The 7,324-nt window shown below is 41.4% G+C and overlaps 1 pseudogene; it reads right to left on the bottom strand.

Moving 5' to 3' along the window:
* Positions 1-509: 509 nt before the first annotated feature.
* On the bottom strand, positions 510-2,320 carry LOC102814669 (annotated as a pseudogene).
* Between the last annotated feature and the right edge of the window lie 5,004 nt (positions 2,321-7,324).

Raw genomic sequence — 7,324 nt, 5'->3', positions numbered from 1 at the left:
CCCACCAAATTCCTTTTGAGTAGCAAATACAATTATGTCTCAATTCAGAATTCACATAACTAATTACAATGCATAGTAGTTCTATTTTTTTAATTCAATAAAAGCAGATAGCCAATATACAAGAAACTAGAAGTAAAACATTTTAATGAATTTGTACATTTAAAATATTTTAGTAACGGTCTACAGTTTTTTAAAAAGGATTTGTTACATGCCACCTAAGAGTTTCAAGCCACTTTCTGTTGCAACAGAAAAAAAAAAAAAAAAAAAAAAAAAGGGTAAATAAAAGATACGGAAAAATAAAATAAAACAAAGAACAGCATGTTGAAATGTCATTACTCTGAGGTACATTGTGGTGCCTGATTTCGCACATTGTGGTGCCTGAATTCGCACAGGGATTGCTCTAAAAACTTTTCCCTGTTTTTAGAAAAAATTTGTTAATCTAATTACAGTGTTTCACAGAACAAAAGAAAGGTTCTTCATAAGAAGGTTTGTAAACCTAAAAACCTCTCTTAGAAATAGTTTTTCTTATGCTCCTGGATCTGGGCCTGAGCTTGCTCTGGTTCCTGCCCATAGAAGGCAAACTTCTTTCTGTTATATACTGCCCAAGCCATTGTGTAGTCTGGTGGGAAGCTGGTCTGAGGAGCAGCACTGAGAGCATGACATATGGGACCTACTGTGTAGGCTGCTGCCATGCTTGGTGGGTGTTGCCCCAACCTACATCAAGAAGGACCTCTCAGGGCTGCTGTGGGGTGTTCCATTCACTTTAGCAGCAATGTTTGGGAAGCACCCTGTGCTCTCTGGAGGAAAGGTATTTTGATGATGTGTAGTAGGTGACTGGCTGAAGGGGCTTTGTCCAAAGACTCCAGGTGCCACCAACTTTTTCATCTGTGAGCTGTCTGGCCACCTCATTCTGTTGAAGAGTTCCCCTGACAATGAATATTTGCAGGTTGCGAGGGTCAGCGTTTGGAGGGCAGGGTTCTGCTGAACCTCCTCATGTGCTCTTGACTGCTGAGTTATACTTTTGATATTCATACCCCCTTTGCCTATGACGAGGCAACACTTAATCTGCTGGAACTGTGTATGTTATCTCCTGTGCGCCACCAGGCATTCCCATACTGTAGTGAGCATGACCGTGACCTCTACCTCTGGGTACAGCAAGGCTGCCTAAGCCGTCTCTTTCCTGGGTCATCAGAATTAGCTTGGTGTACTGCATGCTGACACTAATTGGGAGGCCCCATGACCTCTTCAGCTCTTTCTGGACTAATCCCATCGTTTTGTTTAAACTGAATTCTCACACCAGTGTCATTCTGTGTTTTTTTGTTTTTTTGTTTGTTTGTTTTAAATCATTTCTACCTATTACAATGCCAACAGCAAACCTAGGTGTATATACCGTTATACTCCCTCTTCCCATTCGGAAGCTGAAATCACTGCATATAGAGGTGTGGTGCTGTGGGCCAATGCCCTGGACTGTAAAGTTGCTTTGAACTGTAAGGTTGGCAGTTCAAGCTCACCAGCTACTCCTTGGGTCACTAGCTACTACAGGGTCACTATTGGTTGGAACCAACTTGATGGCTCTTAACAACAATCTGATAGTCAGCTTGGTCGTTTTCTCGAATGATCCCATTTCTGTAGCTTGCTGTACTGTAAACAGGTCTCCAGTGATGTAAAGAGGGCTTGTCAGCTGTTGTAGGCAATGAGCCACCCTGGATCATGACCATTTTCACACCTGTCCACTCCTGTAACCGCTTTATTGTCTCCCCTTGTTTACCGATGACCAGCCCCACTTCAGATGCTGGGCTGAGAAGCTTCTGGATTGTGCTGTTGCCAGGTCTGTTCCAGCAGCAGTCCACAGTCTGCCCCAGGAGTCATTTGTCTTTCTGGGGCTCCAGTAAGTACACAGGGCCTCTCTGGGATCCCAGAACTGTCTGAAGCAATCTGCCCTTTGATGGGCCCCTAACTGGTTACCAACCCCATCATCCAAGGGCCGTTTTTATATTCCATTGCAGTACAATGAGGAGTCCACCGTTGTTGTTAAGTGCTGTCGAGTTAGTTCCGACCTGTAGCAACCCTGTATAGGGTTTATAAGGAGCAGCTGTTGAGTTTGAACCACCAACCTTGCAGTTCATACCGACTTTGAAGTTCAGTGCATTAACCCACAGTACTACACCAGGACTCCGAGGGGCCTACTAGAGGTGTGGAATTATTCAAGTGAGGAATTGAATCAGTATTAGCAGCAATCTGCTGGACTTACTAGAGTGTCTAAGAAGCCCTTGGCCTTCATCTCCACCAGAGCCCGCTTCCCTTGCACCAACTTCACCATTACCGCCCGTCCACCACCAATCACCTTCTCTGTCTCATGTCCTGCTCCCTCTGTGGAATTTCTGATCAGCATGTTCAGTAATGGTAGTTGGGCACCATCTAGTTCCTTCTGATGGTGCAAAGGAGGCAGTTGCTCATGGAGGCAATTAGCCGTATCTTCCTCCTATTCCTGACTCCTCCTCTTCATCTGTTACTCCTGGTGAATAGAGATTAATTGTGCTTTGGATGATTGCTTGTAAACATTTAGGACCCCAGGCACTAAACAGCAAATTTGGGAGTAGAGTAGAAGTACTCAGCACCTTATTAGGGTAACTGGAATGTCCCCTGAAACAATTACTCCAAACCAAGGAACCAAATCCTGTGAGGTGGTCTGTTGTGCATAAGCAGGCTCAACAGCTACTCTTTCACTCTTTTTTTTTTTTTTTTGCCTTGTCACTTACACTACTCTGTTTTTAAATACCCATTGTTATGCACACTTCACTGTAAAAAGCCAATAAGGCACATTTGTTGTCATTAAACAATTTGTGTACATGTGGGGTGGTGTGTGGGAAGGGAGGACAAACTGAAGCCCAGATGAATCAAGGTCCCATTGCTTAAAATGCCTTTGAATACTAACAGTTGAGGTAGCAAATGTAGTACTCATAAGTGTATGGCCCCTTCCCTTGCTAATGTTTTATACTTATATAAGTATTCACTTTCCTTCTATCTATATCATGTAATAGGAAATACTAATCTGATTATGTTTTAATTCCATTTCAGTTTCTTAAAATTTTTCAGTTTAATGTGTTCATCTGTGTTGTTGAAATGGTTGAAAGTCAACCAGTGCTTTCTGGCGTAGTAATCCTTTGTATTCCTTCCACCTTCTCTTTGTTTTCCTTCATCTTTTGATGCTTCTTGCATCATTCAGAATTTTTCCATTGCTGTTGTTAAGTGCCATCCAGTGTGTTCATACTCACAGTGACCTTGTATAGGGTTTCCAAGGAGGTGCTCGTGATCTTGAACCACCGACCTTGCAGTCTAGTGCATTAACCCACAGTGCCACACCAGAACTCCTGTGTTTATCTGTAGAACAGTTTTATGTTCTTTCTTGCTTGTTATTTGATTTTTCTTTGTAAAATCCAGTGGCGATGTTGGTCTATGGCTAGGGAAGCTGAGAATATTTCCTCTCTTTCTGCCAGTGAACAATTAAACAGGATATGGTTTGTAATTACAGCCTAAGGGTTTAGTTGAGCTAGTTGTCAGTGTTGGAGTTCCTGTGACCTCTGATATCTTCCTTGAGAAGTTGTTTTCATAATTTTTAAATGCTGCTTGTCATTAGCCTTTTATCTTTTACTTTGATGCTCAAACAAAAGAGCAATACCGAATGGAGGATCTTGCTAGGATAGGTAACCCTCAGCAGAACATTTCTTTTCAAGAAAACAAGAAGAAAAGAGAAATATATACTAATTTATTGGGACTCCTGAAACTGGATTTTTGTGTGTAGTGTTCCTTATAACATAGGCAACTAAAGGCATATAGGAACCAGAATATATATTATTTTCAACCTGATAATACTGATTTTTTTCACCAAATGAATAGCTCTACAAAATCAGTTTTATCTCTTATCACTTGGTTTGTTACCTCGTTTGCTGAACAGATGTTTTACAGTTTTAGTTCTGTCAAAGAAAATATGTATTTTAATCACAGCAACGCACATTTTGTTAGTATACTCTCTTTCTCCCACTACTTAAACCTATAATGTGTTCAAGGAATTTGGTGGCTGATCAAGGAAAAAGATATGATCATGAGACAATAATGTTTTCTAATAAGCTATTTATTAAGATGGGATCCTGATATGGTGCTGTAGCATAAGCCCTGGGCCACAGGGTCTGTTTGAACTGCAAGATCAGTAGTTCTAATCCACCAACCACTCTTTGAAAACCCTATACAGGGTCCCTATGAGTTGAAACTAACTCACTGGCATTTCCTGATTAAGGCAGAACCAATTGACAGCCTCATGTAGGGGCAGTCCCCCTCAACAGGAAGTCTCCTCCTTCTCCTAGCATAATGGTAGGGCAGGGAGCTACCAGAAGGGAAAAAGGGCAGGAAAACCCTCAGGAAGAAGAAAAGTGGAGTGACTTAAATGGTGTGGTGCTGCGGGTTAATGTATTGGACTTGCAGTTGTTTGAACTGCAAGGTCGGTGGTTCAAGCTTACCAGCCGCTCCTTGGAAACCTTATACAGGGTCAGTATGGGTCGGAATTGACTTGACAGCACCTAACAACTCTGGTAGCGTAGTGGTTACGAATCGGGCTGCGAACCTTAAGGTCAGCGGTTCGAAACTACCAGCCGCTCCGCGGGAGAAAGATGAGGCTTTCTACTCCTGTAAGGATTTACACCCTCGGAAACCCTGTACAGGGTCGCTATGGGTCGGAACCGACTCGACGGCACTTAACAACAACAACAACAACACAACAGTAGCAGCAGCAAGATGAGGAGTCTCCAGCTCAGGGACTCCAAAGGTAGTGGCATCTTGTAGTCCTTATAAGAACTTATCTTCTATATGGCTACCCAGGAGTTTTGTTGTGGCACTGTAGGGTAATCACTGGACTAATAGCCCTTAGGTTGGGAGTTCAACCCCATCAAACGCTTATACAGGATGGCTATGAGTTGGAACCAACTCAACTGCACTTAACAAAAACAATATGACTACCCAAGTGATGGTAGTTTCCATCACCTCTTTTGCATATGAAAACTGAAAAAACAAACAAAAACCAAAAAACAAATGAGGAAGACCAGAGGAGAATTGATGTATTTGAATGGTGGTGTTGGTGAAGAATATTGAAATTAATGTGAATGCCAGAAGAAAAAAAATCTGTCGTGGAGGAAGTACAGCCACAATGGTCCTTAAAGTGAGGATGGTAAAACTTCGTCTCTTGTTCTTTCAATATGCTATCAGGAGGGACCAGTCTCTGGAGAGGGACATTATACTTGGTAAAGTAGAGTGTTCAGCAAAAAAGTGGAAGATCAGTCCCCTCAGCAAGATGGAATATCACACATTGACTTTAGCAGTGGGCTCAAATAGTTGTGAAGATGGCAAAGGGCTGTGTTTTGTTCTGTTATACATAGGTTCTCTGTGAATCAGAACCGACTTGACAGCATCTAATAACAACAATAGAGCTACTAGAAAGGAGCTCTGGTGGTTTGGCTGCTAATGGAAAGGTATATCAAGGCTTTGAATCCACCATCTTATCCCTGGAAGAAACATGTAGTAGTTGGCTTCTGTAAAGATTTACAGCTTAGAAACTCTATGGGCAATTCTCCCCTGTCCTATAGAGTTGCTATGAATTGAAATCTACTCAAACACAATTGTTTTGGATTGTTTCTTTTTTATTTTTATGGTTTACCAGATGGTAAGTACAGTTTTGTGGGGTATGTAAAGCAGGCAGGCTCCAAGTAGTTAAAAATCTGCTTATTTAGTTTGTTATAAAAATAATTGGTTGTGTATGAATTTGAGTTAGGCATGGCAGACTTTTTTTGAGCTAGTAGGCTTGAGCTTTCTATGAATAAGTAAATAATCTGTGGTTGCACAGAGGCCATCATAAGGGTTGTACATGAAACTCTGAAGAGCTACAGGTCATCCTGTAGTTTTTGTTTTAGTGCTTCACCAGCAATTTTGGTTCCTAACCTAAGGGTCTTACGTGTGTGGCACCCCAGGATAATGCACTAGACCGCAACGTTGATTTGAACTGCAAGGTCGGTGGTTCAAACTTACCAGCCCTTCCAAAATGTAAAGGTAGACGTTTTGGGGCAAAGGGAGGGGAGTGATTAACTTTGCAGTCTAGGAATGGAGGTCCCTGGGACCATCAAAGGAGGAGAGCAGAGAATGGAACTCTACCCAGAGAAGCGGTGATGCCAGGGATGGAGGCAGAGACGATGACGTAGGGAGATGGAGCGGCTGGAAACTTTGGACCCAGAGAGGGAGAGGGGCGGTATGTGAACGACCAGGGGGCAGGCTTGTGGGTTATACTCTTTGGTTGATGGATGATGCACGGAAGGGGTTGTAACCATGGCAAAGAAACGATATACGATGAGATCAATGTGAAGCTAATGTCCTCCCATGTAAACTATCACATAATTCACAATAAAGCATTAAAAAAATTTTTTTTTAAATCTTACACTTCTCACTACATGATGTCCATTTTCATTTCAAAATAGTGAAATGATGTATTTTTCCCTTGATGCGTATGTCTGGATATATTTTAAGTCACAGAATATGTCATCTTAGAAAGTCAAGAGTAAGTTAGGAAACTTTGAGCACCCATTGCTTATAAATAAATATAATTCTTTTTGAAGAGTCTCAAAAAAAAAAAAGAACACAAAAAAAACTTACCAGCCCTTCCTCGGAAACTCTATACAGGTTCGCTTTGAGTCAGAACCAACTCTACGGCCCCTACCAACAACAACAACAAGGGTATTGAAAGGTAAGAGCTAATTATACTGGTCTTACACATTTCTGATCAGCTAAGGACTAAAGTTTTCTTGATTAACACCATTTAAGGATCAGTCAAAGAACCTACAGCGCCACACCAGAACTCCAACAACGATTAGCCAAAGATAGCATAGTTAGATACTATAAAACTCCATTCATTACCTCATTTATCTGCAAGTAGAATTGTATGTTATGTTCATTACTATTTTACACTGGATTTTAGTCCAAAGGCAGAGAAGTGATTGTTCATTACTATTTTAAATAAGGGGTATAATTAGGTTATTGTTAAGTGCTGTCTAATCAGTTCCAACTTATAGCAACCCTGTATAGAAACACTGTACAGAGAGGAGCAGCAGGTAGATTTGAGCTGCTGAGCTTGCGATCTGGTGCTTTTTTTAATAGTGCTATACTATGGACATCTAATTGTAGAGACCCCATACCACTTAGAGAAATATTAAGAATTGCCCTAGAGTAGTGATAACCACATGGTTTACTACGCAGGGAATGACAAATTGAAAAGGAATGGTGTTGCATT

Source organism: Chrysochloris asiatica, unplaced genomic scaffold (assembly GCF_000296735.1).
Source record: "Chrysochloris asiatica unplaced genomic scaffold, ChrAsi1.0 scaffold00028, whole genome shotgun sequence".
NCBI classification, from domain to species: Eukaryota; Metazoa; Chordata; class Mammalia; order Afrosoricida; family Chrysochloridae; genus Chrysochloris; species Chrysochloris asiatica.
The sequence above is the reverse complement of the archived record's forward strand: the minus strand, read 5'-3'. Positions and strand labels throughout refer to the sequence as shown.